We start from the raw sequence: 25742 nt of genomic DNA, 5'->3' as shown, positions 1-25742 counted from the left end.
TAACCACTGCTCTAAGGCAAGAAAAAAAAGAAACAAGTAAGATTAGTAATATACAAATATCCCAGGAAGTCTATAAAACAACTAAGACTTAATACATGAATTTATTAAGTTCGCAAGATACAAGATTAATACACAAAATTCGGTTGTATTCTTATCTACTAGTAGCATACAATTGAAAAGTGGAATTTAAAAAGCAATCCAACTATCCATAGCACCATACCATAAATGTTGTTGTGTTGTTCTTGGGTGCCATTAAGTAGATTCTGACTCATAGCAACCTGAAGTACCTATCATTAGCCCTTCCTGAAGAATGTTAAATTAAAATCCTTGTGTCTTTCCTTTTGATTTGTAAAAAGAACAGTTTAAATGGTAATGCAGTGCAAACAGCTGACAGTAATCTTGATTTATAAATTCTTAAGCCATTCACTTAGGGCACAAAGGGCATTAAGAGCATTTAGTAAAAGCTACTTTTTTTTTACAGCTAAGGAGCCCTGGTGGCCTAGTGGCTAAGAATTATCGCCGTTTACCCAAAGGTTGGCAGTTGGAATCTACCAGCTGCTCCTTGGAAACCCTATGGGACAGTTCTACTCTGTCTTATAGGATCACTGTGAATCGGAATCAACTCAACGGCAATGGGTATGTTATGGTGGAGCTGAGGAAGGCAAGATACTAGCTAGCCAGGAGGGTGTTTTTCCGTTTTCCCTCACAGAAGAAGATCATTTATGTGAGGAAAAAGATCACTGAGGCAAAAGTTGTCAAAGAAAAATGTTAAACGTAAAATCATAGACGAATTTGAGGTATTAACAGTTAATCATTTAGAGTGATAGACTATAACTGGGTGAGTGTACAGTGTTATCGTTTGACGAGTTTGCAGGTGATCCAAATGGTTAACATGCTTGACTGCTAATTGAAAAGTTAGTGGTTCGAATCTACCTAGAGGTGCCTCAAAAGAAAGGTCTGGAGGTGGAGCCAAGGTGGTGGAATAGACAGACGCTTCTGGCGAGCCCTCTTTACAACAAAGACCTGAAAAAACAAGTGAAACGAGTATATTTGTGACAAGCTGGGAGCCCTGAGCATCAAAGGCAAGCTTAGACAACGAACTGAGGGGCAGGGGGAGGAAGAGACCATTCAGAAGTAGAGAGGAGTTACTGGACCTGAATCGCGGGGAGCCCTCAGGCTCCATTCCCAGAGCAGCAGCAGCGGCAGGCTGTTACTAGCGTTCGGCCGCAGTTTCCTTAGGAAAAAGTAGCCAGCCACACAGCCTACTCACACCTGCGGAACCTGAGGAGTATGGTGCTCCTGGCAAAAGCTAAGTACTTGCGTATATTATACCGTGCCCCGCCCCCCGCCACCCCCAAGCCGGCTTCAGCAACTGAATCCCTGGGCCTGAGATAGACTCTGGTGAGCACCTAGAGCCATCCTCCCGGCCTTGGGGAAGGAAAAAATTTGCAGTTGGGGGGAAAATATAATTTGCTAGCTCCATTAACCAGGGGAGCTCAGGACAGAAGCGGCTCCTATCCAGGCATAAACTGTCCGTGGATGTTGAGCACCTTTCCCTTCTGCATGGACCTGTGTGGGCCTATTTTGGGAGAAAAGGCCCTTGTTGGCAAACTGCAACCATTTCAGCGGTGCGGTAGAGAGGAGGGTTTTTGACGTTTGACATTGCTTTGCCTATTAAACAAGGTCCTCACCTACCCACATCAGGGACCTAAGGACTGGTAGCTCCACTGATATCACCCAGCTACCCACGACAGGGGTCCAAAGATAACCGGTACCTCCGAGTCCTTACAACCAAAAACACTGGGTGCCCATGGACCCTCTGCAGAATCCAACCACCAGCATGGTCTAGGGGACAAAGACGCATTTTCCTAAGAGAAACTTGGGGGTAGGTTCTCAGGCCCCTGCATTGTTCAGAGCATGACCCCCTGCTGCAATAAGATACTGGTATATATGCCAATCACCCCTGCACCTTTAAGACTGTAGGGCAGAGTCTGTACTGCACACTTGATCAGCTACTTGGAAACCTGAGCTGAAGTCATAGAAGAAACCTGAATGGAATCCTAGACTGATATACCCGATAACACCTCTAGCCAGCTGGGGACAGGGCACCAGAGCTCCAAAGGTGAAAATAATCAAGCTAGCTCACTCAAGGAACCCATAGGGGTATACCAAAACAAAACAAGGCAAGCAGCTACGACACAGTAAGCAAACATAAACTAATACAATAACTTACAGATGGCTCAGAGACAACAGTCAATATCAAGTCACATAAAGAAACAGACCATGATCACCTCAACAGGCTCTCAGAAAAAAGGATCCAGGGATCTTCTAGATGAAAGTGCATTCCTGGAATTACCAGATGCAGAATACAAAAGTTTAGTATACAGAACCCTTCAAGACAACAGGAAGAACAAGCCAAGGAACACACAGTTAAAGCAATTGAAGAAATTAGAAAGATTATTCAGGAACATAATGAAAAGTTTAATAAGGTAGAAAAATCCATAGACAGCAGTCAGAAATTCGGAAGATTAGCAATAAAATTACAGAATAGACAACTCAGTAGAAAGCCAGAGCAGTGGAATTGAGCAAGTAGAAGCTAGAATTTCTGAACTTGAAGGTAAATCACTTGGCATTAATATATTTGAAGAAAATTCAGTAAAAGAATTAAAAAATGAAGAAACCTTAAGAATCATGTGGGACTCTATCAAGAGAAATAAGCTACGAGTGATTGGAGTACCAGAACAGGGGGGGATAACAGAAAATACAGAGAAAATTGTCGAAGATATGTTGGGAGAAAACTTCCCTGATATTGTGAAAGATGAGAAGATATCTATCCAAGATGCTCATCGAACTCCACATAAGGTAGATATTGAAAGAAACTCACCAAGACATACTATAATCAAACTTGCCAAAACCAAAGATAAAGAGAGAATTATAAGAGCAGCAAGGGATAAATGAAAAGTCACCTACAAAGGAGACCCAATAAGAACATGCTTGTACTACTGAGCAGAAACGATGTAGGCAAGAAGGCAATGGGATGACATATTTAAAAAATTGAAGGAATACAATTGTCTGTCAAGAATCATATATCTAGCAAAACTGTCTCTTAAATATGAAGGTGAAATTAAGACATTTCCAGATAAACACAAGTTTAGGGAATTTGTAAAAACCAAACCAAAACTACAAGAAATACTAAAGGGAGTTCTTTGGTTAGAAAATAGATAATATCAGGTATCAACACAAGGCTAGAACACTGGGCAGAGCAACCAGAAGTCAACCCAGACAGGGAAATCCAAAATACCAAAGCAATATTATTATAAAAAAAAAAAAAAAAGAAGCCCAAAGCAGAGTAACAGTGATGTTATTATGTAAAAGAAGACAACATTAAAGTAATAAAGAGGGAGTAAGAAATGTAGTCATACACCTTCCATATGGAGAGGAAAATACAGCGATACAAAGAAATAAAAGTTAGTTTTCAATTTAGAAAAATAGGGATAAATAATGTAACCACAAAGGAGACAAACTACCCTACTCATTAAAATAAAATACAAGGGAAAAATACAGACTCAGCAGAAACAACATTAACAACAACAAATATGAGGAAAGGACAATATATAAAGAAAATCTACTCAGCACATAAAATCAAGTGGGAAAAAGAAACTGTCAACAACACACACAAAAAGACATCAAAATGATAGCACTAAATTCATACCTATCCATAATTACCCTGAATGTAAATGGACTAAATGCACCAAAAAGGAGACAGAGAGTGGCAGAATGGATTAAAAAACAAAATGCATCTATATGCTGCCTGCAAGAGACACACCTTAGACTTAGAGACACAAACAAACTAAAACTCAAAGGTTGGAAAAAAATATATCAAGCAAACAACAATCAAAAAAGAGCAGGAGTGGCAATATTCATTTCTGACAAAATAGACTTTAAAGTTAAATCCACCAGAAAGGATAAGGAAGGACACTATATAATGATTAAAGGGACAGTACACCAAGAAGATGTAACAATATTAAATATCAATGCACCCAATGACAGGGTTTCAAGATACATAAAACAAACTCTATCAGCATTGAAAAGTGAGACAGCTCCACAATAATAGTAGGAGACTTCAGCACACCACTTTCAGTGAAGGACAGGACATCCAGAAAGAAGCTCAATAAAGACACGGAAGATCTAAATGCCACAGCCAACCAACTTGACCTCGTAGACATATACAGAACACTCCACCCAACAGCAGCCAACTGTACTTTCTTTTCTAGTGCACATGGAACATTCTCTAGAATAAACCACATATTAGGTCATAAAGGAAGCCTTAGCAGAATCCAAAACATTGAAATATTACAAAGCATCTTCTCTGACCATAAGCCCATAAAAGTGGAAAAGATTAAGAGGAAAAGCAGGGAAAAGAAATCAAACAATTGGAAACTGAACAATACCCTGCTCAAAAAAGACTGGACTATAGAAGACATTAAGGATGGAATAAAGAAATTCAGAGAATCCAATGAGAATGAAAACACTTCCTATCGGAACCTTTGGGATACAGTGAAAGCGGTGCTCAGAGGCCAATTTATATCAATAAATGCACACATCCAAAATGAAGAAAGGGCCAAAATCAAAGAATTATCCCTAACACTTGAACAAATAGAAAGAGAACAACAAAAGAAACCCACAGGCACCAGAAGAAAACAAATAATAAGAAATGAACTAAATGAAATAGAAAACAGAAAAACAATTGAAAGAATTAACAAGATCAAAAACTGGTTTTTTGAAAAAATCAACAAAATTGATAAACCACTGGCTAAAACAACAAAAGAAAAACAGGAGAGGAAGCAAATAACCCTAATAAGAAATAAGATGGGCGATGTTACATCAGACCCAACTGAAATTAAAGGAATCATTTCAGATTACTATGAAAAACTATACTCAAACAAATTTGAAAATCTAGAAGAAATGGATGAATTCCTAGAAACATACTACCTACCTAAACTAAGACTAACAGAGGTAGAGCAACTAAATAGGCGCATAACAAAAGAATAGATTGTAGACATAATCAAAACACTGAAAACAAAAAAAAGCCCTGGTCCGGATGGCTTCACTGCAGAGTTCTACCAAACTTTCAGAGAAGAGTTTACACCACTACTACTAAAGGTATTTCAGAGCATAGAAAAGGATGGAATACTACCAAACTCATTCTATGAAGCCACCATATCCCTGATACCAAAACCAGGTAAAGACACCACAAGAAAAGAAAATTATAGACCTATATCCCTCATGAACGTAGATGCAAAAATCCTCAACAAAATTCTAGCCAATAGAATTCAATGACATCTCAAAAAAATAATTCCCCATGACCAAGTGGGATTCATACCAGGTATGCAGGGATGGTTCAACATTAGAAAAACAATGAATGTAATCCACCACATAAATAAAACAAAAGACAAGAACGACATGATTGATGCAGAAAAGGCATTTGACAAAGTTCAATACTCATTCATGATAAAAACTCTCAGCAAAATAGGCATAGAAGGAAAATTCCTCAACATAATAAAGAGTATTTATACAAAGCCAACATCACCCTAAATGGAGAGAGCCTAAAAGCAAACATCACCCTAAATGGAGAGAGCCTGAAAGCATTCCCCTTGAGATCCGGAACCAGACAAGGATGCCCTTTATCACCACTCTTATTGAACATTGTGCTGGAAGTCCTAGCCAGAGCGATTAGGCTAGATAAAGAAATAAAGAGCATCCAGATGGGCAAGGAAGAAGTAAAAGTATCTCTCTTTGCAGATGACATGGTCTTATACACAAAAAACCCTAAGGAATCCTCCAGAAAACTACTGAATCTAATAGAAGAGTTCAGCAGAGTATCGGGATACAAGATAAACATACAAAAATCAGTTGGATTCTTCTACACCAACAAAAAGAACATCAAAGAGGAAATCACTAAATCAATGCCATTTACGGTAGCTCCGAAGAAGATAAAATACCTAGGAGTAAATCTTACCAGAGATGTGAAAGACTTATACAAGGAAAACTTCAGTACACTTCTGCAAGAAACCAAGAGACTTACGTAAGTGGAAGAACATACCTTGCTCGTGGATAGGAAGACTGAACAGTATAAAAACGTCTATTCTACCAAAAGCGATCTATACATTTAATGCAGTTCCAATCCAAATCCCAACGACATTCTTTAATGAGATGGAGAAACAAATCACCAACTTCATATGGAAGGGTCAGTGGCCCCAGATAAATAAGGCATTACTGAAAAAGAAGAACAAAGTGGGAGGCCTTACTTTACCTGATTTTAGAACCTATTATACTGCCACAGTAGTCAAAACAGCCTGGTACTGGTACAACAAGAGATACATGGACCAATGGAACAAAATTGAGAATCCAGACATAAATCCATCCACATATGAGCAGTTGATATTTGACAAAGGCCCCAAAACAGTTAAATGGGGAAAAGACAGTCTTTTTAACAAATGGTGCTGGCTTAATTGGATATCCATCCACTTTGGAAATCGATTTGGCGCTTCCTTAAAAAGCTAGAAATAGAACTAGCATGCGATCCAGCAACCCCACTCCTTGGAATATACCCTAGAGAAATTAGAGCGTTTTCATAAACAGATATATGCACACCCATGTTTATTGCAGCATTGTTTACAATAGCAAAAAGATGGAAGCAATTGAGGTGCCCATCAAAGCATGAATGGATAAATAAATTATGGTATATTCACACAATGGAATACTATGCATCGATAAAGAACAGTGAGGAAGCTATGAAACATTTCCTAACATGGAGGAACGTGGACGGCATTATGCTGAGTGAAATTAGTCAGTTGCAAACGGACAAATATTATATAAGACCACTAGTATAAGAACTTGAGGAATAGTTTAAACTGAGAAGGAAACATTCTTTCGTGGTTACGAGCGGGGGGAGGCAGGGATGGTAGGAGGGGGACTTTCAGTAATTAGATAGTAGATAAGAACTACTTTAGGTGAAGGGAAAGACAGCCCACAATACAGGGGATGTCAGCACAATTGGAGTAAACCAAAAGCAAAGAAATTTCCTGAATAAACTGAATGCTTCGAAGGCCAGCATAGCAGGGGCAGGGGTCTACGGACCATGGTTTCAGGGGACATCTAAGTCAATTGGCATAATAAAATCTATTAAGAAAACATTCTGCTTCCCACTTTGGAGAGTGCTGTCTGGGGTCTTAAATGCTAGCAAGCAGCCATCTAAGATGCATCAATTGGTCTCAACCCACCTGGATCAAAGGAGAATGAAGAACACCAAGGGCACAAGGTGATTACGATCCCGAGAGAGAAAGGGCCACATGAAGCAAAGACTACATCATCCTGAGGCCAGAAGAACTAGATGGTGCCCGGCTACAACCGATGACTGCCCTGACAGGGAACACAACAGAGAACCCCTGAGGGAGCAAGAGAGCCGTGGGATGCAGACCCCAAATTCTCATAAGACCAGACTTAATGGTCTGACCGAGACTGGAAGGACCCTGGTGGTCATGGCCCCCAGACCTTCTGTTGTCCCAGGACAGGAACCATTCCTGAAGCCAAGTCTTCAGACATGGATTGGACTGGACAATGGGTTGGAGAGGGGTGCTGGTGAGGAGTGAGCTTCTGGGATCAGGTGGACACTTGAGACTATGTTGGCATCTCCTGCCTGGAGGGAAGATGAGAGGGTGGAGGGGGTTAGAAGCTGACGAAATAGATGCGAAAAGAGAGAGTGGAGGGTCAATGCGGGCTGTCTCGTTAGGGGGAGAGTAATTGGGGGTGTGTAGCAAGGTGTATATGGGTTTTTGTGTGTAAGACTGACTTGATTTGTAACCTTTCACTTAAAGCACAATAAAAATTATATATATAAAATAAATGAATCAAAGGAAAAAAAATAAAATTAAAAAGAAACTTCTGACAGTCTACTTCTGAAAAATCAGCCATTGAAAACTGGAGAGAGCACAGTTCTGCTCTTACACTCATGGGTTGCCATGAGCCAGAGATGACAAGATGGCAACTGTTTTTTTTTTTTTTAATATCATTTCTGAGAAGTAGGACACATCTACTGAGAAGCATCTGGGAATGAACTAAGCATCAGCCTGCAATCGTTTTGCTGATATTTTTCCATGACATTTTCAGTGATGCATAAAAAATATTGTACAGGAATCAGATGGTCTAATAGCTGTAGTCTCCATCCAAAGTATGACAGTGTCTGTTTCCCTATTCTAAGAATTTAATACCTCCTGAGCATACCGTTTTGCCCATAACAGAGGACAAAACTGACAGCCATCTCTAGGGTGCAGCAGTGTCCATGATGGGGACTCATGGAGTAACAAATGCTGGAGGAAGCTAGGGTGAAGGGGATAGCTCTGCCAGCAAGTATCTAAGTCTTTGGCTGATCTGAAGGGAAACCTTTCTGCTTTCACCATCTTAAGGCAAAGGAGGGCTGCTCTGTCCTCCCTCACATGTAGGCCCTGGATCTCTTTTCTGGCCTTCCTTTCTTTTTGCATTTGCCCTTAATCAAGTTTATGCTTAGTGAGTTTGTACTCTTTGAACTAAGGAAAATGCTGGGTGATGGTGGAGCTGAAGAATGTGGAGATGGGATGGAAGAAAGGAACTGAGGAGGAGAAGGGGGGTGATTTTCTTCATCCTGCCCTGGATCTAGTTTCAGGATATCTCCTGGAGAGTCCTGGACACCCTGAAGTCTACCTACTTAGGGCCACAGTAAATGGGAGAAAGAGGAGTCCCTGGGCAGTGCAAATGGTTAATGTGATTAACTGCTAACCAAAAGGTTGGCAATTTGAGTCTACCCAGAGGCACCTTGGAAGAAGGTCCTGGAAATTTGATTTTTTCAGCCATTTAAAACCCTATGGATCACAGTTCTGCTCTGATACACAGAATTGCCATGAGTTGGAACTGGTCCAGTGATAACTGGTTCAGTGAGTGAAAGTCTTCATACTCTAGACCCATGAAGGTATCGGGTACACTTTCTACTCTTTAGTTAGGAAGCTACAAGGCATTGGCAGTTGACTTCGTATAGGACACGACAGAGGGCAAGAGTGCTGGGCTAGGAGTCAGAATTAATATGGTAATTCTGACCCATTCACTTAATCTCTGTGCATCAGCTTCTCATTTGTAAAACGGGAAAAATACTTGCCATTTATAGGATCATCCTGAGAATCTCAAGACATGATGTATGTGAAAGTCCCTGGAGGACTATACAAATTTATAGGAAGATTAAATATAAAATATAGGGAGAAAACTATGGGACCTAATCTTTTTTTAAAAAACAGGTTAACAAACATAACTACAAATACATGAGTGGCAGAAGATAAGTTAGATAATTGGGACTTCATAAAAATTAAATACTTATGATCATCAAAAGACTTTATCAAAAGAGTGGAAAGACAACCTACAGACTGGGAAAAATTCTTTGGAAAAAGATAAGGTCTAATCTCTATATAGAAAACTTCAACAACTCAACAATAAAAAGATAAACAACCCACTTAAAAAATGGGTAAAGGACATGAACAGACACTTTATCGAAGAGAACATTCAAGTGACCAACAAACACATGAAAAGATACTCATGATCATTAGCCATTAAAAACAACAGCAAAAAAAACCCCAAACCCACTGTCCTTGAGTAGAATTCCAACTCATAGTGACTCTATTAAAAAAAAAAGAGGTGCAAATCAAAACCACAATGAGATACCATCTCACACTGGCTGAAACAGCACTGAGAAAAAAAAAAGTTAATAAATATTGGTGAGGGTATGGCAGATTGGAACCCTTATCCATTGCTGGTGGGACTGTAAACTGGTACAACCACTATGGAAATGGGTGTGGTACTTCCTCAAAAAGCTGGAAATAGAAATACTATAGTCTAGCAATTTTCACTCCTAGGTATATACCCTAAGGATCTAATAAAAAGTCAGGCTTATTGGCTCAGTTGACACTAGAGGACTCCCTGAGACTGTCATCCTGAGATATTCTTTAAACTTTGAGCCGAAACTATCCCCTGAGGTCACCTTTCAGGGAAATAACAGATTGGTACACAAAATAAAGGATATTACCCATGAATATGGTACTCCTTTAAAAAACTATTCATGTGAGACCAACTGGTCAACAATTACTCTAAAGCAAAGATGAAAAGATAAGGGGGCAGGGAAAATAGCAGACTCAAAATGGAACAACCAGAACAAAATTAAATATTGACACATTGTGAGAAATATATCCAATGTCACTGAACAATTTGTATAGAAATTGTCAAATGGGGACCTAATTTGCTGTGTAAACTTTGCACCAAAAACACAATAAAATATTATTTAAAAAAAGAAGATTAAATATAAACGCTCTTAAAGGTTATATTCAGAATATTTTAAAGATTTGAAGTCCATTAGGGTAGTTTCATCTTGAAACCCCATGATGATTCTTTCGTCGTTTGAAGGAGAGTTTAAGCGTGCCCTCCGTAAAAACTCAGTGAGGTGGAGGCATTTAGGCAGTGGAGGGTTAAGGGATGACATGGCATAGGTAGAGAGAGGTTGTTTTGACTGCAGGAACTAGAATGTGTGTAGTGAAGGAAAAACCAGACTCAACTTTGGAAAGAGGTTCATGCAGTTTGTGATCTTCATCTGGGGCAGAACTTTCTGGTATGTGGGCTGTGAATAAATTGTTGCTGTTAGCTGCCCTTGAATTTTCCCCCAAATCGTGGTGACCCCAGGCACAACAGGATCAGCTCGCTGTGATACATAGTGTTTTCACTGACTGATTTTCAAAAGTAGATTGCCAGGCTTTTCTTTCTATCCTGTTTTAGTCTGGAAGCTTCACTGAAACCTGTTCAGCATCATAGCAAGCCTCCACTGAGAGATGGGTGGTGGCTGCACACGAGGTGCATTGACTGGGAATTGAATGCAGTCTCCCACATGGAAGGGGAGAATTCTAGCACTGAAACACCACTGTTATTGTTGTGTGCCATCCAGTCAATTTTTGACTCATAGTGACCTCATGTGACAGAGTAGAACTGCCCGTAGGGTTTTCTAGGCTATAATCTTTACAGAAACAGATTGCCAGGTCTTTTCTCCTATGGTGTTTCTGGGTGGGTTCGAACCGCAACCTATTGCTTAGCAGTTGAGTGCTTAGCCACTGCACCACTGAGGTTCCTCACAGGTATGAAATATTGGTCCCTCTTAGCCCTTAGTGGAGGGAGCAGCTCCAGGTGGCCATCCCAAACCTTTGCCTTCACATATTGATAAATCTGTTCATGTGCTATTATACGCTCTTTTCAGTGGTGTTCACCTTATCTTTAAGAGGACTGCCTTAACAACTCGTGTTAATTTTGCCAATTACAATTTCATCATCTTGAAAATTTTTTTTTTTACTCAAAAAAAATGGTAAATATGTATGTAACAAAGTTGTTTAGAGGACACTGAGCTTCTGTTAAGGGTGATAGAAAAATTTGGAAATGGATAATGGTGATGGTTGAATAACACGATGAATGCAATTCATGTCAATGAATGGTACATGTAAAAATATTAAAATGGCAATTATTTTGAAATTCTTGGTATGAAAAACTGGTTGATTTCAACATGTACTTACACTATCACTAGAGATTTCAATACAGAAGAGGAAGAGCTTATATTCTTTAAATATAGCTTTAATGATTGTAAATTTTCAAATGATTATAAAAAGTTTAAAATTTCTTTATCACCTGCTTGTGCAGTTTCTCACTGATGGTGACCAAGAAGTTCAAAGAGATCATGGTTTAAAAATCCTGTGTCAGAAAGTACATGTAGTCTTTTTATTCATAAAATCTTATATAAAAAGTTATCATTCAAGGGAGTAAGCTCAAATTTCTTATTAAAAATCTGAAAGGTTTTATTTGGGAGTTTTAAATAACTCAATATTTCAAATATTCCCTAATACTTTTAATTATTCAGTTATAAATATATAACATAAGAAAACTTAGGGATTTTCTCCAGATCTCCTTCAGTTTACCCTGTTGTGCCAAGACATGACAAATGTTGGGTAGCCGTGATCTAAAGAAGGGCTTGTTGCAGTCATTGGCTCCATATCTTTCTGGTGTACTGGCTGGTACCTTGTCTTTATCAACTTAACCCACTCCAGTGGAGCTGTGATTTGTAAAGATAGTTATGCCATTCATTTGTATTATGAACAAATTTACTCTAATGCCCTTAAGTACCTGTAAGTCAGGTGGGTGTTAGGGCATATGGGTACAGAGATTATCAATGGCAACTCCAACCTCAACTCCACCCATGGGATAACAGCCCAAAGCATACGGCCCATAGAGAAGGTGAATGTTCTTTGTAGATAAAAGACAGAATGTTTTCCCCCTTCTAGCTTGTTAGCTTGTGTTTTAGAAGCTTCTCTTGATTTTGTGGGAAATGGGGCGGTTGCCTTGGACTGGGAATTCAGGGCTCTTCTGGCCCGTGAGGAGGTGACAGTTGTACAGAGCACACTCCCCCAAAGCTGCTGGGGCATTCAGTTCCTGCAGTGAGCAAACCCTTCTATAGTCCTCGGGGCTGGAGAATGTCTGTGGTGGGAATTCTAGGTACCTTTCTGGCACAGTAAATTGCTTCATCTTTGACTTCAAGTTCTTACATCAGAATTTTTAAGTACTAGTATTGGGTAGTATTGGTAAAGGTAAATTTGGTAATTTACTGTTTGCTTACAAATAATTTTTCTTACTGTTTTCTTACAAATAGCACTTAACTCTGTGTGGCACAGTTGGGGCTTTCTATGTTGACTTTCGCGATTTGTGGCAGCATGATCTAGGGGAAAGAACATAGCCTGAAGAGTCACACAGGCCTCAATTAAAGTCCTAATCTACCGCTTACTAGCTGCGTTTCAATTTTCACGTTTGTGTAATGGCAGCAATATTCCTTATCTCATGGAATTGTTACAAGAAATAAAACGGGAAAACATACGGCAAGCACCCAGTTTAATGCCTGGCGCATAATTTTCAGTAAAGGATAAGTATTACTATTATTGTTATCTGGCTAATTATATCCAAAAGGACATATATTTAGACAAAGATTGCTAGCAGCTTTATTGAGGGATAGCTCATTTGTAATTTAATTTGTGTAATTTAACATGTGTGATGATTTCAGGCTCAAAAATTGGTTACCTTATCTAATCTAACTCAGAACTAAGTCAGATGACTTCTTTCTCCCCTCCCCCCAATAGGAGATAGAGCTGGAGGGGTAGAGGCCTAAGGGGTGGGGGATAAGGAGGTGGGGAGCAGGGAGAGAGGATGGGGGAGTGTTTTCACTAAGCGTTTGTGGGTAAAAACCAAATAAAGTTTTTTTTTTTTAATTTTATTTATTTTGTTGAGAACATACACAGCAAAACCCATCAATTCAACAGTTTCTATATATACCATTTAGTGACATTGATTATATTCTTTCAGTTGTGCAACTGTTCTCACCCCCTCCCTGAGTTGTCCCTTCCCCATTAAGATAAATTCACTGCTCGCTAAGGTTCCTATCTAATCTTTCAAGTTGCTGTTGTCACTTTGATCCCATACAGATAGTTCTTAGAATAGCATAATGCTCAAGGTAGACATTTTTTACTAGTTAAGCTAAACTATTGTTTTAAGAAGACGTCAGGGGATATTTTTGGTTTAAGGTTTAAAGATTATTTTAGGGCAATAGTTTCAGGGGTTCATCTAACCTTCATAGCTCCAGGAAGTGTGGAGTTCATGATAATTTGAAATTCTGATCTGAATTTTCCCCCTTTTGATCAGGATTTTTCTGTAGAATCTTTGATCAAAACGTTCAGTGATGGTAGCCAGGCGCCATCCAGTTCTTCTGGTCTCCTGGCAAAGGAGGCAGTTATTCATGAAGACAATTAGCCACACATTCCATATCCTTCTTCTGTTTTTAACTCTCCCTCTTCCTCTATTGCTTCAGGGAATCGAGACTTTGGAGGGCTGCTTGCAAGCTTTTAAGACCCCAGGCACTATGCAACATACTAGGAGCTAGAGCAGAAGCACTAAACATGTTATTAGGCCAATTAACTGGCATATTCCATGAAACTATGACCCTAAACCTCTAAACCAAGGAACCAAATCCCGTAAGGTGTTTGAGCAGCCTGAATAGCTACTCTTTTTTTGTTGGAGTTGTTGCTGTAAATATCTGTCACACAATTTTTATAAATTCAACTTTTCACAGGTGTACAACTTATTGAGAGAAATTACAATAATCATCCATACAATTATTGTAATTTCTACCTACCCTACCCTTAATACAATTTTTCTATCACTGTTAGCCCCCTTTTTCCCTATCCCTACCACCACCCCTGGTAACCAGTAATGAACTTTCTTCTCTGTACATTTGCCTTTTGTCTTTTTATATAAGTGAAGTCATACAACATTTGTCCTTTTGTGATTGAGTTATTTCACTCAGAATAATGTTTTCAAGCTCCATCATATTGTAGCATGTATCAAGACTTCATTTCTCCTACTGGCTGAGTAGTATTCCATTGTATGTATGTACCACATTTTGTTTATCCATTCATCTGTTGATGGGCATTTAGGTTGTTTCCACCTTTTGGCTAATGTGAATAGTACTACAGTGAACATTGGTGTACAAGTCTCTTCCTGAGCCTCTGCTTTCAAGTCTTTTGGGTATATACCTAGGAGTAGAATTGCTGGATCATATGGTAGTTCTACAGAGCCCTGGTAGCTCAGTGGTTAAGAGCTTGGCTGCTAATCAAAAGATTGGCAGTTTGAATCCACCAGCTGCTCCTTGGAAACCCCATGGGGCAGTTGTACTCTGTTCTATAGGGTCGCTATGAGTCGGGATCGACTCAAACGAGATATCATTTTTTTTAGTTTTGTTTTTATGGAAGTTCTGTTTTTTGATGTACTGCCACACTGTTTTTCCCAATGGCTGTACCATTTTGCATACCTACCAGCAGTGGATAAGGGTTCCAATTTCCCCATATCCTCTACAACATTTGTTATTTTCTGTTTTTCCTTTTTTTTTTCTAGTTTTATTCTTAGCTGTCTTAACTAAAAAAAATGATATCTCGTTGTGTTTTTTTTTTTTTCTTTTTAAGTTGTACTTTAGATGAAGGTTTACAGAACAAACTAGTTTCTCATCAAAGAGCACACATGTTGTTCTATGACATTGGTCAACAACCCCATGACATGTCAACACTCTCTCTCTATTCTTAACCCTCAGTTCCCCCTTACCAGCTTTCTTCTTCCCTCCTGCCCTCCAGTCACTGCCCCAGGGCTGGTGTGCCCCTTCAGTCTTGCTTTGTTCCATGGGCCTGTTCAATTTTTGGTTGAAGGGTGAACCTGTGGAGCAACCTCTTTACCGAGGTGAAAGGCTGTCTGGGGGCCATACTCTTAAGGTTTCTTTAGTCTCTGTCAGGCCAGCAAGTCTGGTCTTTCTTTTTAAGTTAGAATTTTGTTCTCCATTTTTCTCTAGCTCTGTCTGGAACCCTCTATTTTGATCCCCGTCAGAGCAGTCAGTTGAGTTAGCCAGGCACCATCTCGTTGTTCTGGACTCAGTCTGGTGGAGGCCATGGTAGATGTTCATTAGTCCTTTGGACTGATCTTTCCCTTGTATCTTTAGTTTTCTTCATTCTTCCTTGCTCCTGAAGGGGTGAGACCAGTGAATTACCCTAGATGGCTGCTCACAGGCTTTTAAGGCCCCAGACGCTACTCACCAAAGCAGAATGTAGAACATATTCTTTATAAACTATGTTAGACCAATTGAGCTAGGTATTCCCACGAGATCATGGTCCCCACAGCCCTCAGCCCAGCAATTCGGTCTCTCAGGGAATTTGGATGTGTCTGTGGAGCTTCCATGACCTTGCCTAGTATAGGTTGTACTGGCTTCCCCAGTATTGTGTACTGTCTTACCCTTTACCAAAGTTTCCACTTACCTATTGTCTATTAAGTGTTTTTCCATCCCCCTCCCCTCTCGTAACCATCAAAAAAAAATTTTTTTTGTATGTAAACCTTTTTATGAGTGTTTACAGATTTTTGTCCTTTTGTGATTGACTTATTTCACCCAGCATAATGCCCTCCAAATTCATCCATGTTACGAGATGCTTCACAGATTCATCGTTGTTCTTTATTGTTGCATAATACTCAATTTGGAAACTCTGGTGGCATAGTGGTTAAGTGCTACGGCTGCTAACCAAAAGGTCAGGAGTTCAAATCTACCAGGTGCTCCTTGGAAACTCTGTAGGGCAGTTCTACTTTGCCCTGTAGGGTCTCTGTGAGTCAGAATCGACTCGACAGCAACAGGTTTGGTTTGGTTATTTGTAATACTCCATCGTGTGTATGTACCACAGTTTGTTTGTTTACCCATTCATCTGGTGACGGGTATCTAGGTGCTTTCCATCTTTTTGCTATTGTGAACGATGCTGCAGCATACATGGGTATGCATATGTCTGTCTGTGTCACCACTCTTATTTCTCTAGGATATATTCCTAGGAGTGGGATTGCTGGATCACATGGTATTTCTATTTCCAGCTTTCTAAGGAAGCAAAAAAGAAAAAAAAAAAAAAAAAAAAATTTTTTTTTCTTTTTAAGGAAGCACCATATAGTTTTGCAAAATGGTTGTATGATTTTGCATTCCCACCAGCAGTGCATAAGAGTTCCTATCTCCCTGCAGCATCTCCAACATCTGTTATTTCCTGTTTTATTGATTCGTGGTAGTAATGCCAGGGTGAGATGGTATCTCATTGTGGTTTTGATTTGCATTTCTCTAATGGCTAGAGATCATGAGCATTTCCTCATGTGTCTGTTGGCCGCTTGACTCTCTTCTCTGGTGAAGTGTCTGTTCATTTCCTTTGCCCATTTTTTAATTGGATTGCCTTTTTTTGTAGAGTTGTTGAATTTTCTTGTAGATTTTAGAGATTAGAATTTTGTCTGATTTGTAAGAGCCAAAATTTTTTTCCCAGTGTGTAGGTTCTCTTTTTACTCTTTCGGTGAAGTCTTTTGAATCTAGCTTATCCTCTGGAGCTTGAGTGTTGTTGGAGATGGTGTGTATACTGTTAATGTTCTGTATTAGGGCCTTTAACATTGATCCTATTTTTTCTTCTATGAACTTCATGGCTTTTGGCTTTATATTTAGGTCTTTAATCTATTTTGAGTTAGTTTTTGTATATGGTGTGAGGTATGGGTCCTGTTTCATTTTTTTGCAGATGGACATCAAGTTTTGCCAGCACTATTTGTTAAAAAGACCGTCTTTTCCCCATTTGATGGATTTTGGGCCCTTGTTGAAGATCAGGTGACCATAGGTGGATGGATTTATATCTGGGTTCTCAGTTCTGTTCCATGGGTCAATGTGTCTGTCGTTGTACTAGTACCAGGTTGTTCTGACTACTGTAGCTGTATAGTAGGTTCTGAGGTCAGGTAGTGCGAGTCATCCTACTTTCTTCTTCTTCTTGAGCGGTGCTTTATTATCCAGGGCTTCTTCCCTTTCCATATAAAGTTAATGATAAGTTTCTCCATCTCTTTAAAGAATGTTGTTGGCATTTGGATCAGGAATGCATTGTTTTTGTAAATTGTTTTGGGTAGAATTATCATTTTCACAAAGTTGAGCCTACCCATCCATGAGTGTGGTATTTTTCCATTTATGTAGATCTCTCTTGGTTTCTTGCAGTAGTGTTTTGCAGTTTTCTTTGATAGGTCTTTTACATCCCTGGTTAGATTTATTCCCAAGTATTTTATTTTTTTAGGGGCTGTTATAAATGGTATTGTTTTCCTGATTTTCATTGTTCTGTTTATTGGTGTATAGGAATCCAACTAATTTTTGTATGTTTTCATTGTGTTTTTTTTTTCATTGTGCTTTAAGTGAAAGTTTACAAATCAAGTCAGTCTCTCACACAAAAACTTATATATACCTTACTACATACTCCCAGTTGCTCTCCCCCTAATGAGACAGCCTACTTCCTCCCTCCACTCTCTCTTTTTGTGTCCATTTTGCCAACTTCTAACCCCCTCTACCCTCTCATCTCCCCTCCAGGGAGGAAATGCCAACATAGTCTCAAGTGTCCACCTGATCCGAGAAGCTTACTCCTCACCAGCATCCCTCTCCAACCCACTGTCCAGCCCAATCCCTGTCTGAATAGTTGGCTTTGGGAATGGTTCCTGTCCTGGGCTAACAGAAGGTCTGGGGGCCATGACCACTGGGGTCCTTCTAGTCTTAGTCAGGCCATTAAGTCTGGTCTTTTTACGAGAATTTGGGGTCTGCATCCCTCTGCTGTTCTGCACCCTCAGGGGTTCTCTGTTGTGTTGATGACTCAGGGTAGTCATCGGTTGTAGCCAGGCACCATCTAGTTCTTCTGGTGTCAGGCTGATGTACTCTCTGGTTTATGTGGCCCTTTCTGTCTCTTGGGCTCGTAATTACCTTGTGTCCTTGGTGTTCTTCATTCTCCTTTGATCCCAAGTGGGTTGAGACCAACTGATGCATCTTAGATGGCCGCTTGCTAACGATTAAGACCCCAGATGCCTCTCTCCAAAGTAGGATGCAGAATGTTTTCTCAATAGATTTTATTATGCCAATTGACTTAGATGTCCCCTGAAACCATGGTTGCCAACCCCCCACCCCTGCTATGCTGGCCTTTGAAGCATTCACTTTATTCCAGAAACTTCTTTGCTTTTGGTTTAGTCCAGTTGTGCTTACCTCTCCTGTATTGTGTGTTGTCTTTCTCGTCAGCTGAAGTAGTTCTTATCTACTGTGTAATTAGTGAATACCCATTTCTCACCCTCCCTCCCTCCCCGCTCTTGTAACCATCAAAAATATTTTCTTCTCTGTTTAAACTATTTCTTGAGTTCTTATAATAGTGGTGTTATACAATATTTGTCCTTTTGCAACTAATTTCACTCAGCATAATGCCTTCCAGATTCATCCATGTTATGAAATGTTTCACAGATTCATCACTGTTCTTTATCTATGTGTAGTAATACACTGTGTGAATATACCATAATTTATTTATCCATTCATCCATTGATGGGCATCTTCGTTGCTTCCATCTTTTTTGCTCTTGTAAACATGCTGCAGTGAACATGGGTGTGCATATATCTGTTCTAGTAAAGGATCTTATCTCTCTAGGATATATTCCAAGGAGTGGGATTGCTAGATCGTATGGTAGTTCTATTTCTAGCTTTTTAAGGAAGCACCAAATTGATTTCCAAAGTGGTTGTACCATTTTGCATTCCCACCAGCAGCGTTTAAGTGTTCCAGTCTCTCCACAGCCTCTCCAACATTTAGTGTTTTGTGCTTTTTGGATTAATGCCAGCCTTGTTAGAGTAAGACGGAATCTCATTGTAGTTTTGATCTGCATTTCTCTAATGGCTAATGGTCGTGAGCATCTCCTCATGTATCTGTTAGCTACCTGAATGTCTTCTTTAGTGAGGTGTCTGTTCATATCTTTTGCCCATTTTTTAATTAGGTCATTTGTCTTTTTGCAGTTTTTGCAATATGTAGATTTTAGAGATCAGGCGCTGATTGGAAATGTCAGAGCCAAAAACTTTTTTCCCGGTCTGTAGATAATCTTTTTCCTCTTTTGGTGAAGTCTTTGGATGAGCCACAGGTGTTTGATTTTTAGGAGCTCCCAGTTATCTAGTTTTTCTTCTGCATTGTTAGTAATGTTTTGTGTACTGTTTATGCCATGTATTAGGGCTCCTAATATTGTCCCTATTTTTCTTCCATGATCTTTATCATTTTAGATTTTATATTTAGGTCTTTGATCCATTTTGAGCTTGTTTTTGTGCATGGAGTGAGGTATGGGTTTTGTTTCATTTTTTTCAGATGAATATCTAGTTATGCCACTACCATTTTTTAAAAAAAAGACTGTCTTTTCCCCACTTAACTGTTTTGGGGCCTTTGTCAAATATCAGCTGCTCATACGTGCATGGATTTATGTGTGGATTCTGAATTGTGTTCCATTGGTCTATGTATCTGCTATTGTACCAGTACCAGGCTGTTTTGACTATTGTAGCAGTATAATAAGTTCTAAAATCAGGTAAAGTAAGACCTCCCACTTTGTTCTTCTTTTTCAATAATGCTTTACTTATCCGGGGCCTCTTTCCCTTCCATATGAAGTTGGTGATTTGTTTCTCCATCTCATTAAAGAATGTTGTTGGGATTTGGATTGGAATTGCATTAAATGTATAGATCACTTTTGGTAGAATAGACATTTTTATAATGTTAAATCTTCCTATCCATGAGCAAGGTATGTTTTTCCACTTACAGAAGTGTATTGTAGTTTTCTTGTAAAAGTGTATTGTAGTTTCCTTTGTATGTCTTTTACATCTCTGGTAAGATTTATTCCTAAGTATTTTGTCTTCTTGGGGGCTACTGTAAATGGTATTGATTTGGTATTTCCTCTTCAATGTTCTTTTTGTTGGTGTAGAGGAATCCAGCTGATCTTTGTATGTTTATCTTGTATCCCGATACTCTGCTGAACTATTAGTTTCAGTAGCTTTGTTGAGGATTTCTTAGGGTTTTCTGTGTATAAGATCATGTCATCTGCAAATAGAGATACTTTGACTTCTTCCTTGGCAATCTGGGTGCCTTTATTTCTTTATCTGGCCTAATTACTCTGGCTAGGACCTCCAGCACAATGTTGAATAAGAGTGGTGATAAAGGGCATCCTTGTCTGGTTCCCGATCTCGAGGGGAATGCTTTCAGGCTCTCTCCGTTTAGGGTGATGTTGACTGTTGGCTTTGTATAAATGCCCTTTATTATGGTAAGGAATTTTGCTTCTATTGCTGTTTTGCTGAGAATTTTTATCATGAATGGGTGTTGAACTTTGTCAATGCCTTTTCTGCATCAATTGATAAAATCATGTGATTCTTGTCTTTTGTTTTATTTATGTAATGGATTACTTTAATTGTTTTTCTAATGTTGAACCATCCCTGCATAGCTGGTATGAATCCCACTTGGTCATGGGGAATTATTTTTTTGATACATCCTTGAATTCTATTGGCTAGAGTTTTGTTGAGGATTTTTACATCTAAGTTCATGAGGTATATAGGTTTATAGTTTTCTTTTCTTGTGGTGTCTTGGTTTTGATATCAGGGATATGGTGGCTTCATAGAATGAGTTTGGTAGTATTCTGTCCTTTTCTGTGCTCTGAAATACCTTTAGTAGTAGTAGTGTTAACTCTTCTTTGAAAGTTTGGTACAACTCTGCAGTGAAGCCTTCCGGGTCAGGGCTTTTTTTTGTTGGGAGTTTTTTGATTACCTTTTCAATCTCTTCTTTTGTTATGGGTCTATTTAGTTGTTCTACCTCTGTTTGTGTTAGTTTAGGTAGGTAGTGTGTTTCTAGGAATTCATCCATTTCTTCTAGGTTTTCAAATGTGTTAGAGTACAATTTTTCATACTAATCTGATAATGGTTCTTTTATTTTCAGTTGCGTCTGTTGTAATTATCACCCCTCTCATTTCTTATTAGGGTTATTTGCTTTCTCTCCTGTTTTTCTTTTTTCATTTTGGCCAGTGGTTTATCAATTTTGTTGATTTTTTTCAAAGATATAGCTTTTGGTCGTGTTAATTCTTTCAATTGTTTTTCTGTTGTCTATTTCATTTAGTTCTGCTCTAATTTTTATTATTTGTTTTCTTCTGGTGCCTGTGGGTTTCTTTTGTTGCTCTCTATTTGTTCAAGTTGTTGGGATAATTCTCTGATTTTGGCCCTTTCTTCTTTTCGTATGTATGCTTTTATTGGTATAAATTGACCTCTGAGCACTGCTTTCACTGTGTCCCAAAGGTTCTGATAGGAAATGTTTTCATTCTCATTGGATTCTATGAATTTCTTTATAGTATCCTTAATGTCTTCTATAATCCAGTCTCTTTTGAGCAGGGTGTTGTTCAGTTTCCAAGTGTTTGATTTCCTTTCCCTCCTTTTTCTGTTATTGATTTCCACTTTTATTGGCTTATGGTCAGAGAAGATGCTTTGTAATATTTAAATGTTTTGGGTTCTGCTAAGGTTTGCTTTATGACTTAATATGGGGTCTATTCTAGAGAATGTTCCATGTGCTCTAGGAAAGAAATTATATTTGGTTGCTGTTGGGTAGAGTGTTCCGTATATGTCTGTGAGGTCATGTCAGTTGATTGTGGCATTTAGATCTTCTGTGTCTTTATTGAGCTTCTTTCTCGATGTCTTGTCCTTCACCGAAAATGGTGTGTTGAAGTCTCCAACTAGTATTGTGGAACTGTGTATCTCACTTTTCAATGCTAATGGAGTTTGCTTTATGTATCTTGCAGCCCTGTCATTGGGTGCATATTTAATATGGTTACATCTTCTTGGTGTATTGTCCCTTTAGTCATTATATAGTGTCCTTCCTTATCCTTTGTGATGGATTTAACTTTAAAGTGTATTTTGTCAGAAATTAATATTGCCACTCCTGCTTTTTTTTTTTAAATAATTTTTATTGTGCTTTAAGCGAAAGTTTACAAATCAGGTCAGTCTCTCACAGAAAAACCCATGTACAACTTGCTACATATTCCCAATAACTCTCTCCGTAATGAGACAGCCCGCTCTCCTCCTCCACTCTCTCTTTTCTTGTCTATGTCGCCAGCTTCTAACCCCCTCCACCCTCTCATCTATAACTCGTTTCACTTGTTTATTTTGGTCTTTGTTGTAGAGAGGGCTTGCTGGAAGCGTCTGTCTATTCTGTCATCTTGGCAATGCCTTCATTGAGGTTTTGATTTGCATCTCTCTGATGGTTAACGATGCTGAGCATTTTTTCGTATGTCTGGTGGCCATTTTTATATCCTCTTTGGTGAAATAACTATTGAAGTCCTTTGCCCATTTTATGATTGGAGTATTTGTCTTTTTGTTGTTAGGGAAGTTTTAAATATATTTTTGTTTTTAGATTCTTGTCTGTTAAATGGTTTCTGAAGATATTCTCTCAGTTAATAACTTGTCTTTTCACTCTTTTGATGAACAGAAGTTTTTTAATTGTTGTTGGGTTCCATTTATTTTGTCTTTTGCTGTTAGTGCTTTTGTTATTATATTAGATAACCCATTGTTAAAAGCTAGGCCTGACAGTATTACCGTGCTTTTTTTTTCTAAGGATTTTATGGTTTTAGTTTGTACATTTAGGCCCTTACCCCATTTTGAATTTGTTTTTGTGTATGGTATGAGGCATGGATTCTGTTTCATTTTTTTGTATGTTGAGATCCAGTTTTCCCAACGCCATTTATTAAAGAGAATTTTCTTTCCCCGTTGAATGGACTTAGCACCCTTGTAAAAAATCAGTTTACTGTAGATTCGTGGGCTTATTTCTGGATTCTCAACTCTGTTCCATTGGTCTATGTGCCTATTATTATAGCAGTGCTAGTCTGTTTTGATTGCTGTAGCTGTATAATATGTTTTTAAAATCAGGAACTGAGTTCTCTTACTTTGTTCTTCTCTTTCATCATTGATTTAGGCATCTTGCTGTTCCATGTAAAGTTGAGGAATGATTTTTTTTAGTTCTGTAAAGCAGTCTGTTGAAATTTTGATTGAGATCGCGTTGAATCTGTAGAGTGCTTTGGATAGTTTTGGTAGCTTAACAATATTAAGTTTCCAATCCATGATCATGGAATATCTTTCCATTTATTTAAATCTTTTTTAATCTTTTTCAGCAGTGTTTTATAGTTTTTCTTGTATAAGTCCTTCATTTCCCGGTTAGATTTATTCTTAGGTTTTTTATTCGTATAGATAGTGTTGGAAATGGCATTGTTTCCCTGATTTCCCTTTTAGATTTCTCATTGCTGGTGTATGGAAACCCAACTGATTTTTATTTGTTGAAAATGAAGAGTTTTTAAAAGCAAAATGCTAGCCATGGCTCTTCCTCGGTAGTGGGATTTCAGTTGATTTTTCTATTTTTTCACTTTTTTGTCTGAACTAAAAAAAAGAAAAATGAAAAAATTGCTATTTTCATTTTCTTAACATAAGCCAGAATAACCAAAGTAAATGTATTTTACAATGGTAAGATTTATTGTCTTTGACAACCTGCACTGGTGGCTGCCCACCCTCTCCACCTCCCAGAAGCTGCACACTGAGGAAGCCTTATGGTCAGATCCCCCTTGATCCTGTCAGGCTGGGGCTGGCATGACCTGGATGATGGTGCTGGAAAGATATTTATTTTTCTCCCTGACAAGAGGACACATGATCTGAATGGCAGGCAATCAATCAGTGGAAAGCAGGAGCAAATAATCTGGTTCATGTTTAAAAAAACCGCCAGCAGTAAATTGTAGTGCAGGTGTAAGAATCTGGGTAACCAACTGGAGAAGAGAGAAGGAAGGAGGGGAGCAGTTCAGAGAAAAATATAAAAACAACGAGCAGGAAATGGAAAATAAATAAAGGTAATTTCTTTATCAAAAGTAAGCTCCTTGAGGATGGTTTGTTAGAATGAACAATAGGCGTGTGTGGATAAAATTCATATAGGACTGTGGGAATTCATATAAGAATTAGTGGGGGATTCCTCTAAAAATGATTGGGAAAGGACGGCCTAGCAGATTCATACAGGACTCATCTGAGCTTACTGCACTCCCTAGTAGCTCTACCTACACTTTCCGAACATGTAGATTTACCCGTTTTAGATCATATGTTTCCCATCTCACTGAGGTAAATAGCTCAGCCCTGTTGGTGCATTTATTTTTGTTGTGCAGAGGGTGGCAACTGATGAAGTACTGCTTTTAGTTTGTCTTTTTGCCAGAAAATGTATGGTTCTCTAGCAGTTTGCCTTTTAATCTGTTATACTTTCAGTTTTGTTGCAGGCGTAGTGCAACTGGTTCTAATCCAGGAAGGTGCAGCAGTCTGATAGAGAGGCCCAGAGGTTGGGCTTATGCATTACAGTGGCCACTGCCCACGTGGAATACAGAGTACTTGACATGTGGTCACATCAATTGAGACGTGCTCAAGGGGTAAAATGCATACTGGATTTCAGAGACTCTATGAAAAAAAGAATGTAGACTAGCCTTCTTATCTTTTATATTAACTTACATGCTACAATTGTAGTGTTTTGAATATATTGGAATAGATAAAATGTTATTAAAATTAATGTTATCCTTTTCTTCTTTTTTTATTGTGGTTAAAGTGAAAGTTGATAATTCAAGTTAGTTTCTTATGCAAAATTTTATACACACAATGTTATGTGACCTTAGTTGCTCTCCCTACAATGTCACAGCACACTCCTTCTCTCCACCCTGTATTTCCTGTGTCCATTTAACCAGTTTCTGTCCTCTTCTGCCTTCTCATCTTGTCTCTGGAGAGGAGTTGCCCATTTAGTCTCTTGTGTCTATCTGAGTCAAGAAGCACACTCTTCACCAGTATCATTTTATGTTTATAGTCCAGTCTAACCTTTGTCTGAAGAGTTGGCTTTGGGAATGGTTTTAGTTCTGGGCTAACAGAGTCCTGGTGCCATGTCTTCTGGGGTCCCTCCAGTCTCAGTCAGACCATCAAGTCTGGCCTTCTTACTAGAATTTGAGTTCTGTACCCTCCTTTTCTCTTAACTCCATCAAGGACTCTCTGTTGTGTTCCCTGTAGGGACAGTCATTGGTGGTAGCTGGGCACCATCTAGTTCTTCTGGTCTCAGGCTGATGGAGTCTTTGGTTTATGTGGCCCTTTTTGTCTCTTGGGCTCATATTTTCCTTGTGTTTTTGGTGTTCTTCTTTCTCCTTTGTTGCAGGTGGGCTGAGACCAATTGATGCATCTTAGATGGCCACTTGCTAGCT

The sequence above is a fragment of the Elephas maximus genome, chromosome 14 (genome assembly GCF_024166365.1).
Source record: "Elephas maximus indicus isolate mEleMax1 chromosome 14, mEleMax1 primary haplotype, whole genome shotgun sequence".
NCBI lineage: Eukaryota > Metazoa > Chordata > Mammalia > Proboscidea > Elephantidae > Elephas > Elephas maximus.
The sequence above is the reverse complement of the archived record's forward strand: the minus strand, read 5'-3'. Positions refer to the sequence as shown.